This window comes from Bufo bufo, chromosome 2 (assembly GCF_905171765.1).
Source record: "Bufo bufo chromosome 2, aBufBuf1.1, whole genome shotgun sequence".
NCBI classification, from domain to species: Eukaryota; Metazoa; Chordata; class Amphibia; order Anura; family Bufonidae; genus Bufo; species Bufo bufo.
The window spans coordinates 514,417,237-514,433,918 of NC_053390.1; positions in this window are offsets into that span (position 1 = coordinate 514,417,237).

Consider the following 16,682-nt stretch of genomic DNA (forward strand, 5'->3'; position numbering starts at 1 on the left):
GAAGAGCGAGTCAACCATTCCAGTACAGCTGGATTGTTGGTCAAAACACAACCGCTGGATGACAGTGGCCACCCCTTCTGCTGCTACTTATTCTGGAATACTGAAGCACAGTTACTGTAAAGTCAATAGTATGGATTGGCTATGAGTATTGGTACACTGCACAGTTATGTACACGGTCAAAATTAGATCTGCTTGTAACAGTGACCTGTAATACTGATGCACAGTAACTCTACAGCTAACAGAATTAATTAACTATGAATTTTAGTGCAGTGCACACTTGTGTACACAGCAATAAATTAGACCTGCTTTTAATACTGACTGCAGATTGGCTGGCTGCCTGGCATTATGGGTGATATTGCATTCCCAGGCTTGTCTCCTCTACACTTACTTTCTCATGTAGCCGCCATTTTAGGAAAATTGATTCATTACCACGAAGTGCAAGGAAATTCGGATATGTTTAGGATTTACGTTTTCGTAAACTTTAGATGCTTCACTTTGCTCAACAGTAGTGTCCATCCCTCGGTAAGCTACTGAGATATAACAAGATAGCTGAAACACCATGAATGTATTTGGAATACCAGGCAAGTTGCTGAAAGATCAAAAGTGGATTTCACTCAGGTAGGTTCCACAAGTGGCAAGTATATAGCTGTCAACTTCTTACTCTCAATGGATTATCACTCAGATAAACGTCTGTGACATCACAATTGCACTTCACTCGGGTAAACGTGTCATGACATCAGAAGAGGGTTTCAGGCAGTAGAGCTGATTTGACATAATTTTTTTTTTAAAGAGATGCTGTTACATCACAATTGCAGTTCTGTCTGACAAGTGACTGTGACATCACAACTAGAGTTGCAGTTTTGTTCAAGTGAGTGAGACAGACATGACAAGTCCTACTGTGATGGAACCACATATGGGACTGTCTTTATTCCATGTGTTACACATTCTAGTGGACCGGTGTAGTGATGAGGGATTTTCTAGAGAGCTAGGAATAGGGTGGTCAATGGCTAGCACCCAAATCCTATCAATTATTACCCCTTCCTTGTACAGCCTCTCACCAACCATAAAAGTGGCAATGAAGCTAACAAGTAATACTCTCCTCTCTTCAACATCTTCATTGCAGCTGCACAGGCTGCCCCTTTGGTACATTTGCCCTTCATTCAAACAATCTATCCTAAAGACCTCACGTACCTGCTTTTAATACTGCACTGGTGCCACTCACTCTGCAATAAACTCTCAAAGTTCGACAATATCTGAATCGGTAATAAGCATATTAAGGATGCTCATGGTTCCTTACATATGTTCCTTATTGGCTTGCCTAAACCTGGAAACAAAGTTATCTAGTGGCCTATAAGAGAACCAGTTGCTCTGTTGTCCATTATCATTTGTTATTGCTGTACCACATTCATTTTTATTTATGTTCTAAAGCTTTGTACTTTTCTCAGAACATATTTTCTCAATGTACTTATAGTGATTACCACATGGGATGATATGTTTACCTATGAAGGATATACTGTGGTAATAAAGATGACCCTTAGGCAGCAAACAATTCTATCTTCCCTGATTATAATTCTTCCTTTATGAGGTTTCTTCCTTTATGAGGTTCCCTCATAAAGGAGACCAAATTGAATTCAAACAACTCAACTTCACTGAACACAACTGCAAGTACAGTATAGTGGCACACAATTGGTTTGGTTTCAGTCATTTTAGGAAGAATAATGGGGGAGATTAATCGAACTGGTGTAAAGGAGCTGTGAAAATGAAAGTTGGAAGCTGTTTGGTTGGCAACGAATCCAGTTCTACTTTATGGGCAACTAATCCAGTTCTACTTTACACTAGTTTGATAAATCTCCCCCAATATGTCTAAAGAAGCACTCCTAAGTTTTTTTTTCCAATAATCAAAAAGTAAGGCCTTGTTCACATCACCGCCTGGATTTCTATTATATTCATCCGTTCAGAGGATGAATAAAACGCAAATAAACGGATCCGTTGTAAATCCCATTCACTTCTATAGAGGTGATAAAGTGTCAGTTACACTCCGTTTGGCTCCTTTCCGTCAGCTTCACGTTATTGTTAGAGATGTCGCGAACATAAAATTTTCAGTTTGCGAACGGCGAACGCAAATTTCCTCAAATGTTCGCGAACGGGCGAACTGGGCGAACCGCCATAGACTTCAATAGGCAGGCAAATTTTAATACCCACAGGGACCCTTTCTAGCCACAGTAGTGATGGAAAAAGTTGTTTCAAGGGGACTAACACCTGGACTGTGGCATGCCGGAGGGGGATCCATGGCAAAACTCCCATGGAAAATTACATAGTTGACGCAGAGTTGGGTTTTAATCCATAAAGGGCATAAATCACCCAACAATCCTAATTTTTTTTTAACAACGTGGTTTAAAACATTCAGTGTGTGTATACGATCAGGTATGATGTTGTATCGATCAGGTAGTGTAAGGGTTACGCCCACTTCACAGACATTGACAGACCAAACTCCCCTTTTAATGCACCGCAAACAACCGCAAACAGTCCATTTGACCAACCGCAAACTCCCCATTTGCACAAGGTTGGATACCAAGCTAGCCATGTCCTGTTGATGTCATTGAAGGTTTCTTCCTCCACCCAGCCACGTACAACACCAAGGGTCCCCGAAAGGTGAATTGAATTGATTTTTCGAACGGGGAGATGGTTAAAAAAACGCTGGCTCCCTCCCCTTTGTTTGAATCCACGGTCACTGTGTCTGCGCCATGCAATTTACTCTCACACCCGATATGAGTGTTATTTTCTGTAGTTCTCTTCTCATCAGTTTAATCCCTGTTACGTCCCCAATCTGGGGTCCATTAATTGAATAGATTTTTCGAACGGGGAGATGGTTAAAAAAACGCTGGCTCCCTCCCCTTTGTTTGAATCCACGGTCACTGCGTCTGCGCCATGCAATTTACTCTCACACCCGATATGAGTGGTATTTTCTGTAGTTCTATTCTCATCAGTTTAATCCCTGTTACGTCCCCAATCTGGGGTCCATTTATTGAATAGATTTTTCGAACGGGGAGATGGTTAAAAAAACGCTGGCTCCCTCCCCTTTGTTTTAATCCACGGTCACTGCGTCTGCGCCGTGCAATTTACTGTCACACACGATATGAGTGGTATTTTCTGTAGTACTATTCTCATCAGTTTAATCCCTGTTACGTCCCCTATCAGGACGTGTATTGAATGGATTTTAGACAACCGCAAACAGTTGTCAAAAGTTGACAAACTCCTTGCAGAAATGTGATTTATCTGTGTGTGTCCTTCTTGTTACTTCCAATTTGGGGCACTGCGCGTGGCAAGTGCAATGTACTCTGCCACACGGTATGAGTGGTGTGTTAACTATTCTTATCAGTTTAATCCCTGTTACGTCCCCTATCCGGGAACTTGTGTTGAATTGATTTTAGGAACCGGGAGATGGAAAAAGCAGCTTGGTCGGTCCTCTTACTCCCAAGTTGGGGCACTGCGCGTGCACAGAGCAATGTGCTGTGATACCCTATATGAGTGGTGTCTTAACTAGTACTATTCCTATCAGTTTAATCCCTGTTACGTCCCATATCAGGGATTGCCTTTTGTGAAAAAAAAATTTAGGCCGGGTACCTTCGACTGCCTTCACAGTGACAGACCAAACTCTGATACACCAAACTGAATTGATTTTAGGAATCGGGAGATGGAAAAAGCAGCTTGGTCGGTCCTCTTACTCCCAAGTTGGGGCACTGCGCGTGCACGGAGCAATGTGCTGTGACACCCTATATGAGTGGTGTCTTAACTAGTACTATTCCTATCAGTTTAATCCCTGTTACGTCCCCTATCTGGGGACGTGTGTCGAATTGATTAACCATTGTCAAATTAACGAACCATTACGACATCCTGAAATAATTTAGTTCTGAGCTCTGTACTTGCTTTGTATTGGAATTGATGGGGATTTTTTAAATTGTCTGCATTATTTCTAATAAACTATTAAGAGACTTTATTATGATTTTTTTATTTTATGTATTAAAAACCAATACAACTTAAAAAAAAAAAAAAAGAAAATTAATGTTTTTTCTATGAAACATTATCCAGCCGATCGCTTTTGGTCTGATCATAATGAAGCAACGGCCTTATCATCTGGGGTGTGGCAACATTGCCAACACACTCATAGAGGTGATGATCGCTTCATTGTGATACGCAAGCCCCTTCACCACAACAAGGTAATGATCACGAAGGGGAATTGACACTTGTATGTGCCTTTTTTTTTTGTTTTGTTTTTGCAGCCACAGTGCAGCACCAGAGGACAGAAAAATTAGGCATGTACACATGCCTGAAAAATAATGGTATTGTTGCAGCCGCTGTTGTAGCAGTGGCCGGAAAAATTGATGTTTTCCACGCAGAAAGGTGACTAAAACATTGCGGCTTGAACCCTAGTTGGTGGCGGAGAATTCACAAAAGTCATCCGGTATGCAGACATTAAATACAGCAGCGTGGGGACCATTTTGAGGCCAAGGCATGTCATCAGGCCTTTTGTTAGTCAAACGTATCCCCCACTGTCAGTCCCTTCGGGATCCATGCCTCATTCATCTTAATGAAGGTGAGGTAATCAACACTTTTTTGACCGAGGCGACTTCTCTTGTCAGTGACAATGCCTCCTGCTGCACTGAAGGTCCTTTCTGACAGGACACTTAAAGCGGGGCAGGCCAGAAGTTCTATCGCAAACTGGGATAGCTCAGGCCACAGGTCAAGCCTGCACACCCAGTAGTCAAGGGGTTCATCGCTCCTCAGAGTGTCAATATCTGCAGTTAAAGCGAGGTAGTCTGCTACCTGTCAGTCGAGTCGTTCTCTAAGGCTGGATCCCGAAGGGCTGTGGCAGGGGCGTACCTAGAAATTACTGGGCCCCATAGCAAAAAAAAATTATGGGCCCCCCCCTTTAAATAATGCAGCTGCGCCTGCCAGGCTTGAGCAGGTATATGTGTGAATATGGATTAGGGAAGATACTGAGATCTGGCTGTACCTCACTGTGAGGTACAGCCGGATCTCAGCATCTTCCCTATTCACACATATACCTGCTCCAGCCTGGCAGGCGCAGCTGCATTATTTAATAGTGTGGTGTGGTAATGGTTAATGGCATTTTGGCGAAGAAACAGCCACCTAGGCTACTTTCACACTTGCGGCAGTGTGATCCGGCAGGCAGTTCCGTCATCGGAACTGCCCGCCGGATCCGCTGATTTTGATGTGACTGAAAGCATTTGTGATCCAGATGTGGATCCGTCTCACAAATGCATTGCAAGAACGGATCCGTCTCTCCGCTTGTCATGCGGACAGACGGATCCGTCTTGTATTTATTTTCACATTTTTGCCGGTCTGCGCATGTGCAGGCCGGAAGGACAGATCCGGCACTAATACATTCCTATGGGGAAAAATGCCGGATCCGTCCTTGTGGGCCCTTGGGCGAGAAAGTCTTAGTGGGCCCCCTTACATAGTGATAACTCTCTGAGTATAGATAATGTAGTAGATATCACCTGGAGCCCTATGTAACAACACAGATAACACAGTACTGGCTATCTGAGTACAGAACATTTTGTAGTGTTACCTGCAGTCCTATGTAAAACTACAGATAACACTAGAGCTGATAATGTGGTAGTGTTACCTGCAGTCCTATGTAAAAACCACAGATAACGCTAGAGCTGATAATGTGGTAGTGTTACCTGCAGTCCTATGTAAAAAACACAGATAACACTAGAGCTGATAATGTGGTAGTGTTACCTGCAGTCCTATGTAAAACCACAGATAACACTAGTGTAGATCATGTGGTAGTGTTACCTACGTCCTTAATGTGCCTCCCTGTGCCTCTCCCATGGGACTCCATGTTGTTGGCGCTGCCTCCTATTCCATCTTCTTCTTGCCCCGCACAGAACGTCTGATGCAGCTGCGTCAAGACAAAGGGAACACTGTGGGCATGGTGATGGTGACACACAGGGAGACACACACAGACACACACACACACACAGGGACAGGGACACGCAGGGACACGCACAGGGACAGACACATACATATGGACAGACACTTATACGATGGTGAGATCGTCACAGCCCCTGCTGTGTATGGGGCAGGCTCACCGCCGCAGTCCGCTCCATCCATTGTCTGAGCACCGCATAGTGAGTGGAGCACAACACTGCCTGCATGGCCCGGCTTATCATAAGCTGGTGCCATGCAGGCAGCCGCCTGAGACAGCGGTGAAAACCCAGTGACAACTCAGGCTTCTTTCACATCACCTTTCAGCATTTCCATTCCTCTGCTCCATTTAGGAGCAGGAGAATGGAAAGGACGGATTTGGCACATAACTGAGCCGAACCGATCCTAAGGACCCCATAGACTATAATGGGGTCTGTTAGGTAATAGATAAGGAAATAGTGGGTGAGCACTCAGGCACTTGGACTTAATAAAATTTATTAAATCAATTTATTGATACATGTATTAGTCATAAAATCAATTAAGATAAATGTAAAACATATGATGTAGTCACCAATCGGAATCAATGTGCTGAAATTTCACACTTCACATATACTGTCTTTGCAATGTCCAAACAGTGTGGGCTGACAGGACAAGTGGCTAGACGCAAATCCACTACCAGTGTGTCAAATCCCAGGTATGGCTATCAGTCCTTATCCCATATATGGAACCGCGTCAAGCACAGGTAGATATCCAAGGCATGGTTAGGATGATAGTAATTATATCTTCCACAGAGTTTTCGGTGCAATAGGACTTTGACGTTATCACAAGCTTAATAGCTGTAGGTATTATTCATAACCTTATGTGTGAGTCAATGCTTTGAGGAGGAATAGTTCTTACCTTCCTTCCTATCCACACAAGTAGCAGGCGGTGCAGGTTAGTGCCGGCGTCACGCTCCAAACTGCTCACGCTGGCTGTCCCGAACTATTGCGGGAGTTGGAGCGGGACTTGGTTAGTCCGTGCGTGGTGATCCTCCGGCTGGAACAAGGAAACTGCCTCTTCGGTCTGTGTTTGTTTGTTCCTACAGAGGTTACTGCGACTGCAATTGTAATATTCGTAGCATGGCCACGCTAATGATCACGGAGGTACTGCTCACAGGTGTCCGGACCAGACGCGTTTCGGGAATTAGCCTTCCCTTCCTCAGTGGTGCCTTGACACCTGTATGCCTCCGCCTTTTATATCCCAAATGACACCCAAAATTATGGATTCCTGGATTTCCATTTTGGAATGCGTTTTCCAGTTTCTCTGCATGCGGTATTCATGCGGTTTTGTTGAGCATATATGCGTTTTTTCTGCTGCATGATTCTACTGTTGTATGTAGACTTGAGGTATGAAAGCATTTTTTTATATCTAGTTGTTTAACTGAGATATAACATCTTTAACAATTATTTCATTAACAATAGTGCATTCTCTGATAACCATGTGAGTGAAGTTTGTCATCTCTTATTCTAGCCACCCCGAAGATGAACAAATATAATAAACTATGAATAGTTTCAATATAAATACATAAAATTCCATAAAATGTTAAAATATATAAAAAAATATATATAAAAAATATAAAAGCATAGGCACATCATATTGGATGTACCCAACAGAACAAATATCTGAATATTTTGAATATTGGGGATCTGGCATGGACCCCAGAGACATGATCGACCTTCATATTAAAATATGGCCCTGTTTGTATCATAGCCAATTCCACTAATCAAGGGTTGAATCCAATGACAAATGAATGTAAAATAGATGTGCAATAAGAAACATATTGATTGGATGTCGTATTGATTGGATGTATGAGGGCTGGGGGCCCCAGACCGAGTCCACGACGCAGTGTCGATAATCGACCAAACTGCGGCGTGTGAGTCGGATATTGCGCACCCAGCCTACAAGAATCCAAAAATCTCGAGGTCAGCATTTAAGCCGGCTGGTAGCATTGATCCAAACTCATAGATGCGTCTTGATTCCATCCTAGACATCTGTTTAATGTAGTGGGGTCTGTTAGGTGTTCGCTCAGAAGAAGATTTTTGAAGCGGAGACAAAAGTCTTGCATGCACTACTTTTGTTTCTGCTCCAAAATCATCTTCTGAGCGGAAACCTAACAGACTTTATTATAGTCTATGGGATCCGTAGGCTCCGTTATGTTCCGAATCTGTCCTTTCCATTTTCCTACTCCTACTGAGCAGGAGAACGGAATGGCTAAATGGTGATGTGAACGAAGCCTCATACTGATCCTTTCTATACGGGCCCCCTTCTCTCTCTGTACAGGGAACACTGACAACTGTTGCGGTCCGCATCTTTTGCAGCCCGATGAATTACGGTCGTGTGACTGGACCCTAAAGGTGGGTCATCAGCGATACTTGGTGGTGACAGCAGCGCTGAGTGACAGTAACTACTGACAACACCTACTAAGGACACACTCTAAAGATTTAGCATGGACAAGTACTACTCTGCAGTGATGGTAGAAAGGCAGGAGTAGCCACACTGAGTGGTCACCCTCTGGTGATCACAGAAGAACGTGGGGCATGTCAGGAGCACGGAGGACTGCAGAAGGAGGAGGAAATGATCGGGTTATTTTCCTGGGACCCGGCCCCTCCTTCTGCAAGTCTCTCTCTCTTTCAAGGCTGAGGCTCCCGAGCTCTTTTCCCTGGCTGTGTGAGGAGGCGGAGCACAGTGAGTGAGAGGCAGCACACTGCCTGCATGACCAGGCTTATCATAAGCCGGGACATGCAGGCAGCCGCCCACGACATTTGGGACCTATCATATGCAGCTGCAGGAGTGAGCTGGCACAGTGGGCCCCGACACTTGACCCAGCCACACTCCAGCAGCTCACCTCGCACGCAGCTTCCTATTCTTGTATGTGCCTCTCCGAGTCTGCGACTCCGCCTCCTCCACTTCCGGCTAACCACCTCCCAGACTGCCTCTCTACCTCCGCCCTTCGGCTCCGAGTCCGACCGCCCCCTATCCGCCCCCTATCACAGCACCACGCCCGGCCCACTCGCCACATGAATTTTTATTTATTTTTTTAATCCTCAGTCGGCGGCGGGCCCCCAGTGGCGTAGGGCCCCATAGCCATTGCTATGGCTGCTATGGCGATCCCTACGCCACTGGGCTGTGGCGATGTGTAGGACTGAAAAAGCTCTGCATGTCCTCCATCAACAACACATCTGTAAAGCGTCCTGTCCTTGGCGGCGTGGTCGTGGTAGGAGGAGGATTACTTTCACCTCTTCCCCAGTTAGATTCCCATTGTGCTGTGACATCCCCCTTATAAGCTGTGTAAAGCATATTTTTTACTTTGGTTTTGAACTGCTGCATCCTTTCCGACTTTCGGTAATTTGGTAACATTTTCGCCACTTTCTGCTTATACCGGGGGTCTAGTAGCGTGGCCACCCAGTACAGGTCGTTCTCCTTCATCCTTTTTATACGAGGGTCCCTCAACAGACATGACAGCATGAAAGACCCCATTTGCACAAGGTTGGATGCCGAGCTACTCATTTCCCGTTCCTCGTCCTCATTGATGTCATTGACGGTCTGTTCTTCCCCCCAGCCATGTACAACACCACGGGTCCCAGATAGGTGACAACAACGAGCACCCTGGGATGCCTGCTGTGGTTGGTCTTCCTCCTCCTCAAAGCCACATTCCTCCTCTGACTCCTCTTCCTCATACTCCTCTTCCAGCGTTGCCGCAGGTCCGGCAAGCGATGATGACAAGGCTGTTTCTGGTGGTGATGGTGACCACAACTCTTCCTCTTCACGCTCATCTACAGCCTGATCCAGCACTCTTCGCAGGGCACGCTCCAGGAAGAAAACAAATGGGATGAGGTCGCTGATGGTGCCTTCGGTGCGACTGACTAGGTTTGTCACCTCCTCAAAAGGACGCATGAGCCTACAGGCATTGCGCATGAGCGTCCAGTAACGTGGCAAAAAAATTCCCAGCTCCGCAGAGGCTGTCCTAGCACCCCTGTCATACAAATACTCGACTTTTTCTTGTTGGACCAGGCGGTCTAACATTAGGAGTGTTGAATTCCAACTCGTCGGGCTGTCTCAAATCAAGCGCCTCACTGGCATGTTGTTTCGCCGCTGAATATCGGAAAAGTGCGCCATGGCCGTGTAGGAATGCCTGAAATGGCCACACACCTTCCTGGCCTGCTTGAGGACGTCCTGTAAGCCTGGGTACTTAGACACAAAGCGTTGTACGATGAGATTCAACACATGTGCCATGCACGGCACATGTGACAACTTGCCCAAATTCAATGCCGCCAACAAATTGCTTCCATTGTCACACACCACTTTGCCGATCTCCAGTTGGTGCGGAGTCAGCCACTGATCCACCTGTGCCTTCAGGGCGGACAGGAGTGCTGGTCCGGTGTGGCTCTCTGCTTCCAGGCAAGTCAACCCCAAGACAGCGTGACACTGTCGTTTCCGGGATGTGGAATAGCCCCTGGGGAGCTGGGGGGATTCAGTTGATGTGCATCCAGACGCCGCAGCAGAAGAGGACTCAGCCGAGGAGGTTATCGAAGAGGATGGAGTAGGAGGAGTAGAGGAGGTGGCAGTAGGCCTGCCTGCAAGTCGTGGCGGTGTCACCAACTCCGCTGCAGAGCCACGCATTCCATGCTTGTCAGCCGTCAGCAGGTTGACCCAATGCGCAGTGTACGTGATATACCTGCCCTGACCGTGCTTTGCAGACCAGGTATCAGTGGTCAGATGGACCCTTGCCCCAACACTGTATGCCAGAGATGCCATGACCTCCTTTTCAATAACAGAGTAGAGGTTTGGGATTGCCTTTTTTGAAAAAACTATTTGTCCGGGTACCCTCCACTGTAGTGTCCCAATAGCGACATGGTAAAAGCTGGCGGGCTAAGAGTTCCGTCAAGCCAGCTGTCAGACGCCGGACAAGAAGGGGACTCTGTGACATTAGCTTCTTACGCTCAAACATTTCCTTGACAGACACCTGACTGTGGGCAGATGAGATGGAACTTCTAAAGGTGAGAGGCGGAGTGGCGGGTGGTTGAGAGGGGGCAAGGAGGACAGCAGTGGTTGACGTGGCTGAAGATGCTGGACCAGGAGGAGGATGATGGCTTTGAGTTTGTGTGCTGCTTGTACTCATGTGTTGATCCCATTGGCGTTTGTGATGTGAGATCATGTGCCTTCACAAAGCAGTTGTACCGAGGTGGGTGTTGGACTTCCCACGACTCAGTTTCTTTTGGCACAGGTTGCAAATGGCATTGCTGTTATCAGAGGCAGACACACAAAAAAAATCGACCTCCCCCTGCTTCCAACTCGTCTCCTCCTTCTCTCTGTCTCCCCTTCTGAACTTTCCCCCTCTTCTTCTTCTCTTCAAACAGGCACCCACGTGGCATCCACGGATACATCGTCATCATCAACCACTTCACTTGAATCTGACACCTCAGCAAAGGAAGCAGCAGCGGGTACAACATCATCATCATCATCACACTGTACGTCCATGTGTGTAATCCTGCCTGACTGAGACATATCCCTGTTATCTACATCCTCTGGCAATAATGGTTGCGCATCACTAATTTCATCCAACTGATGTGTAAATAACTCAACGGATCAAGTGAAGCGGCTGTGGTGGCTGTGGTGGTAGTGGTGGTGGTGGCGGCTGGCGGGAGAGGGGTAACTTGAGAGCAGGTGATCGAAGCTGAGCTGGAGGAGGATGGTGTGTCAAGGTTCTTAGCGGAAGCTGTTGAAGATTGGGTCCTGTGTAAGTCAGTCAACTATGTCCTCAGAATTTTTCGGATTCAGGGTACGTAGCCTCTGAACACTGGGCATTATTCCAGGGCCAGTGGAAATCACAGCACCATGACCACGACGGCCCCTGCGGGGTGGCCTGCCTCTGCCTGTCATTTTTTTTTTAGATAAGTGGTACTATGCGTGCAAGGTACTGTGCCACCCTATATAAGTGGTGGGCAGTGGGCACAGTACAGTCTGTGTGGGCCTGACACACACTGGCTTGCAACTGCGATTATATCACAGAGAAAAAATAAATTGACTTTAGTTTTATCTGCAAGGTATTGTGACACCCTGTAACGGTATGAGTGGTGGCCTGGCCAGTGGCCACAGTACAGTCTGTGTGGGCCAGACACTCACTGGCTTGCAACTGCGATTATATTTATTACAGAGAAAAAAATAATTTACTTTAGTTTTATCTGCAAGGTATTGTGACATCCTGTAACGGTATGAGTGGTGGCCTGGCCAGTGGCCACAGTAAAGTCTGTGTGGGCGCTGTCCTTACAGCAGATGAGTCTGTGGACACAGAACACTGCCCTAGCTAACGCTTTCCCTATTAAATCAGCAGCAGCAGTAGCACTGTCCCTCCTCTCACTAAGAATGCAGCTTCCAAATGAATCTAAAATGGATACTGTCCAGGAGGTGGGAGGGTCTGGGAGGGAGGGTCTGCTGCTGATTGGCTGGAATGTGTCTGCTGACTGTGAGGTACAGGGTCAAAGTTTGCTCAATGATGATGTATAGGGGGCGGACCGAACATCGCATATGTTTGCCCGCCGCGGCGAACGCGAACAAGCTATGTTCGCAGTGAACTGCTCACCGGCGAATAGTTCGGGACATCACTAGTTATTGTAGACGGAAAAAAAAAATCCTACATGCAGGACTTTGTGCCTGATCCGTTTTGTTTTGCATTAAAGTCAATGAGTGACGGATTGTAACGGATTTGTAACGGGGTACCAAAGGCGCACTCGGTCTCCCATCAGCCGCAGACCTGCTGCTTAGCTTCGGGAGCGAGGATCTGTGTTTGACCTCGTTCCCAGGGTGGCTTTGCTAGCTGGGAGGCTCACTGCTCCTCGGTCTGCCTTGAGCGCCGAGCTGATCACTCGGTGCTCGACTGGTCGGTCTGTCGGTCATGTGACGCTGGCCACGTCACATGACCCTCACTCCCCACTATAAATACAGGCAGCCTGCTGGCCACAGGTTGCCTGTTAATTTAGGTTCCTGGCAGTTGTTGGATACCTGTGTACTTACCTGATCCTGTTCCCTGACGATCCTTTGCCTGCTCCTCCTGTACTGCGCATCCTTCCTGGTATATTGACCTCGGCTTCCACCTGACTATTCTTTGCGGACTCCTTTGGTACGTCTCAACTCTCCTGGCATTTATGACCCTGGCTTCTCCTGACCTTTCTTTGCTTATCCCTCTGTACTGCGTTGTCCTCTTGGTTTTGACCCAGTCCGTTCACTATCCGTTATTTGTCTTGTCTGTCCTTCCCGCACGTATCCTAAGTTAAGGACTGCCATCCAGTTGTCCCCTGTCATCAGGACTCGTGAGGCAAGTAGGCAGGGCCAGGGGTGAGGGTGGAGCGCAGTGGCCACTATCCTCCCCCCTGTGTGTGTGTCTACGCGACCGTTACAGGATTGCTTTGTATGTGATCGGTTATGCAATCCGTTTTTCTGTTCCGTTTTTTTTTCTGAGCATGCTCAAATAAATTTGATTTTTTTAAAAAAATGATCCGTTTAAAAACAATGAATAACGGAACATAACGGAAAGCGAACAAATGCATTGTGTTTTTTAAAAGGATCAGTTTCGTCAGTACATTAAAAAGACATAAAATATGCTTTCTGTTAGTGTCTGTTGGCTTTCCGTTATTTATTTACTTTCCGTTATTTTGAACGGATTACAAATATAACGGAAAGCCTAGCGGTGATGTGAAAGAAGCCTTACAAGCATGAATTGCTGAGACAGCATGCGGTGGCTGGGTTTGTGGTGGCCCCACCACATGTTGCTGCTCTCTGGAAGGGATGGTAAGGCGTGATTCACCCCAATGCGAAATAAGTCCAGAGAGTTAGGGTCTGCAGTAAACCAGGGTGCTTCTTCATTGGAGGAATTCAGGTGCAAAACAATATAGGTGAGGCATAGGGCTGGCATCTCCAGTCTCCTCCCTGGCAGAAGAAGGGTTTGATTCTCAGAAAAGGCCTGAGCTAGCTGTCCCTCCTTTTCTCTCTTAAAAGGCTGGGACCCTGGCCAAAGGCTTGTGATCCGGGGTCTGTGCCAGAGTATCCCGTATCAGCTTCTTTTTCTGATTACTTAATAGTATAGCAGACTTTCGTCTTCTAAGCACTATTCCCTACCTGCAGAACACTAGGGACTTTGACTGCTCTCTTTATATACAGTTTTTTGCTAAACTAGAACCTTCTAGTGGGAGGAGTGGTGTGGAGAAACTCGGCACAAACAAATAGAATGTTACAACTCCCGTCTCTCATAGATTTGCATTAGAGCTTCAATGATACTCAATGGAAATGACAGAGCATTTTTTTCCAGACAAAAGCAGGTTTTGATAGTAAACAAGGCTGTTTTTTCCCTCCAAAAGTATTCATTAACCCTTTCCACAGTGCCATGCAAACACAATGCAAATGAACAGGATATATATGATGACAAACATATAAAATGCAGTTAAATAGTATTAAACAGTATAAGTCAATGCAAGTTAACCCTTTAAAGTAAAGTGAGGAGTTGATGACTTTGTATAGGGGAAATAGGCAAATGTCTACAAATGTCAAAACTTCTAAATACTCCTGCTCCAGGGCACTACATGCATACTCAATAAAGTAGAATATCATCAAAAAGTTATTTCTGTAATTCAATTCAAAATGTGAAAGCCATATAATATTAATTATAGATTCATTACACACAAAGTGATCTTTTTAAGTGTTTATTTATTTTAATGTTGATGATTATGACTTACTAGCTACAGACTTCCCTGGGTTTGAGAACATCCCATCACTGATTCCCCAACCTGGCTTAATTCAGCCATCAGTGCTTAGCAGTGGCATGCCAAGTGGGGGGGAGGGGGGGGAGCTGTGTGGATTGCTGTGTCGAGACTCTTAAATGAGGCTCCGCAGTGTTTTCTGTAGCTGGTCTCCCAAAGATCAGCTATTGTTTTGTTTGAGTAGTCTCCAAGGCATTGCTCCTGGTAAGCCAGAATCCTACTCCACACTAATGAGGGGCAACACCCCGAAACAGCTGTCTGTGGATGGATAAATGGCTTAGGTTTTCCCCGTCACATCCTTAAAGCATGTAAAAGAGCGGGATCTTGACATAGGGGTCACTTAATATGGTGGATTTGGTGATCTCTGTAATGGGGACACCCCTTTGCTCGGTTTTCCTTCCTTTGAGGGATATCTGGCTTTCACTGTGTTGAAGACCCATAACTGGGGCTCCACAGTTATTTTGCATAATACTGTGGGATACTGTATACTATAGGGTGCTATACTGCATACTGTGGGGTGCTGTATACTATAGGGTGCTATACTGCATACTGTGGGGTGCTGTATACTATAGGATGCTATACTGCATACTGTGGGATGCTGTATACTATAGGGTGCTATACTGCATAATGTGGGGTGCTGTATGCTATGTATTGCCTACTGTGTGGTACTATATACTGGGCGGTGTTATATACTGTATACTGTGGGGTATTGCACTGTATACTGCAAAGTGTTGTATGCTATACACTATGAGGGGCTGGGGGTGTTATACGATAAATGAAGGGTATTAGGTTCTCCTAAAAAAAAAAAATGGCCCCCCCTATGGCTGATAGCCCCCAATTTACATTTATCCCATAAGGCAGCATCTTTTCAGCAATTTAAGCTAGATTCCTATTTTCTTTGCTATTCTCAAATGTTTTCCACTAAGTCAAAGTTCAAAGGCATTGCTACTTTTCTTATCACTTCTTCACAGCCTGGACAATGCTGATCACTCTGCTATGAACACATCATTATACATCTTTTCTAATTTTGTCATCCTTATCCTACCAAGTGCTAGTCTGCATTCTATCTCTTGTGTTTTGGATCCTTTGTTGTTTAAAAATTATTCAAGTATGTCTTCCATCAACCCTGGCACTAGTTGCGTTTCCTGATGTCACAGCTTTAGTTTTCCTTTTTTATGTGTAACTGAAGACCCACTTTACTTACGGTAACTTTCATCATACCTATACTGCAGCTTACTAGGCCAAAGTAGATAATGCTTGATTGAGTACAGTGTGTGCAAAGCTGGCTGTTATGATAAAATGTGCTTTCCTAACTATCCTTGTTAAAGAGGTTATTATTTTTCCTTTGATCATTGGACATGTTTTAGTATACAAATTTAAAAGGGGTTTCCATCTGATCGGTGGGGGTTTGACACCTGGGACCCCACCAATCAGCTGTTTGAGAAGGCACCGGAACTTCTGTGAGTACCGTAGCCTTCATTGTGCTTACCAAGCATAGCGCTGTACATTGTATAGCGACTGAACTTGGTATCGCAGCTCAGCCCCATTAATTCCTTTAAGGCTCAGCTGCACCTATGCTATGTGAAAATGAATGTGTTGTCACTGGCCTAGAAAAAGCTGTGAGAAGGCTCCGGTGTGCTCACAGAAGTTCCGATGCCTTCTCATACATCTGATCAGCGGGGGTCCCAGGTGTCGGACCCCCTCTGGTCTACTCTGTAGATATTACATGATATTATATTCATAATTCTGTTATACCAAATGGTGTATGCCTATATAGCCATTGTTATAATGCACGGGGAATATTTAAAAAAGATACATTTCATTATTCAATAGCAATTTATATTAAAATTAGAGATGAGCGGATTTCTTGAAATTTGTTTTGTGATTCGTACCCAAATCCCAAATAGTTTTGTGATTTTTACTCAAATTGATTATACG